The following is a 2498-nucleotide window of genomic DNA, read 5'->3' as shown; positions in this document are numbered from 1 at the left end:
CTACCTTCAAGATTACGGTAAAAAAAATTAGAGTTAGACGAACGGTGAAAAGATCTACTGTGAAAAGATGTTAAGATGATGTGAAATGCTACAGCTAGAGAAGAGGCAAAGGGGTTTTGTCCACTACATGCACTATCATGTAGATGTGGGTGTGTAGATTTTTTGTACCCACAAATATAGGCATTGACCAATACAGACGAGATTATAACCTGGTGGTTCTGATCTCCGTGCACCTATAGACCGAGGTGTGCGGGATTGGACATGACTAGAGAATGTGAGGTAGTTTACAGTGTGAAGAGAGAGAGAGAGAGAGAGAGAGAGAGAGAGAGAGAGAGAGAGAGAGAGAGAGAGAGAGAGAGAGAGAGAGAGAAGACGAAGAATGCCAATAGAAGATTAAATTTGTTTTCCAGGTTATAAGGTTTTTACCCTGACGAGGATGGGGGGCCGTCCAACCAAAACACCTATCTCTCAATGAAGATCTTATATCCTTGTAATCAATCCAGGCATGCTATGCGACGAGACAAGACGCGTTTCTTTGCAGCACGTTCGCAAATTTGGTGAGTTCAATCCATCTATTATAGATCGCGTTGTTGCCAATTATAACTCGTCGGACTCTGATGCTGGCCAACAGGCTACAATCTTGCAACCCAATAGACGTGTTCGCAGGCGCTTTGGTCAAGCAGCATATGTGAGGCCACAAGATGTAGCCTCTGACAGCTCAGGGATGATCATGCAGACCACATTCCCAAGAGGCAATTTTTGAGCCCGAGATCGATGAAATGATCGAGACGATAATGGATTGAGAAAGGCTTATCTATGATGATATGAAAAGTGAAGCCGTACGCCATTGTATGATGGAGCATGTGTGTCTAAATTGAAGGCGCTCCTTGTTCTTCTCAACATGCATACAAAGTTTGGATGGAGTGACACTAGCGTCACAACGCTTTTCAGGTGATCTATTATAATGTGTTTATTTTAATAAAAAACTCTAGATATATAATGATCTGATAGATTTTTACACAATTGTACCGTATTTTTTTCGTTGTGTAGATTGCTCAAAGAGCACATATTGCAGCTGATAATGTGATGCCATATTCCAGAGAGGAAGCAAGAAAGATTTTGCAAAACTTGGGGATGGATTACAATTTGATCCACGCTTGTCCTAACGACTGCATTCTTTTCAGAGGGGAATGTATAGACATAGAGAAGTGTCCGAAATGTGATTCCGAGAGATATTGAGTAGATCTCCACGGAACAAAAATTCCACAAAAGGTTTTGCGACATTTTCCTCCGCTTCCTCGCATCAAGCATTTCTTCGAATGTAAGTCCATGGCCGCCCTAGCATCATGGCATGAGGAGAATAAATCTTTGGATGGTATGCTACGGATTTCTGCAGATTGCGCAGCCTAGAAACATATAGATGAAACATGGTCGGATTTAGAAATGTGGATCGTATGGAGCAATATTGGCCGTAGACAGCATCCGATGGATCGATAAAACTCCCTAAAGCTCCATGGATTTTCACATGAGCCCAAGAACGATCATTCGATCTTTGTAGACCCCCACTTGCGTAATGCACTCGCTCCGAACGGGTTTTACTAAAGAAGGAAAGCTTACCGGTTTGAAGTCACACGACTGGCATAAAATGTGTAAGGTATGTTCATGGTGGAATATATCATAGTAGGAATTGTATAACAAATTCGTGTGTGGACTTTGATGTCATTGCTGCACATGTTTTGCACTTTATTTTATCGGTGGCCAATAAGGGATGTTTGTCTCTTGACGTCCGTAACACAATCTACAAACTTGCGAAGTTGGTGCAATGGATCTCACAAAAGGAGATCAACGTAGACTCCATACCATTCGCCAAACTAAATGCTGCGGAGGTTGTGTGCATGTTTGAGAAACACTTTCCTACTACCATGCTAACCATTCAGGTGCATCTTCTTGTTCACATAGTTGATGAGGTGGAAATAGCTGGCACAATACATTCCAGATGGATGTTCTTTCTAGAACGTTTCATGAAAACGCTCAAGAAATATGTGCATCAGAAGGCACGTCCGGAGGGTAGCATGGCAGAAGGTTGGTTGGTATCAGAGTCCCTAGTGTACATTGGAGAGTGGCTAGACGGATTTGATAAAGCCTGGGACATGCTATGGTGAACCATAGATGATGACCGCTCCGAAGCTTCAGTGTCAACGAGACGATCTTCACACTCATCTAGGCACCGACGCTCTAGTGGTGGTGGCGGTGATTGTTGTGGGGATGCCGCCGTCGATGCCTCAAAACCGCCTCGTGTTCGATGAGGCTCTTTACCCTCCCCTTCTTTTCTTGCCCCGACACCAGCCACGGCATCGCCATCTACACCAGGTTTTGCACGGCTGACGGTCGTTCCTAGCGACTACACCACTAGCTACTCCTCCAGGGAGTCACTCTAGTCGACACTCCTCGCTTCGGGGCCCAGACTCCAGCGGAGACACCTGACGTCCGTACCCCCG

The sequence above is a fragment of the Adiantum capillus-veneris genome, chromosome 28 (assembly GCF_014529385.1).
Source record: "Adiantum capillus-veneris isolate H3 chromosome 28, ASM1452938v2, whole genome shotgun sequence".
NCBI lineage: Eukaryota > Viridiplantae > Streptophyta > Polypodiopsida > Polypodiales > Pteridaceae > Adiantum > Adiantum capillus-veneris.
The sequence above is the reverse complement of the archived record's forward strand: the minus strand, read 5'-3'. Positions refer to the sequence as shown.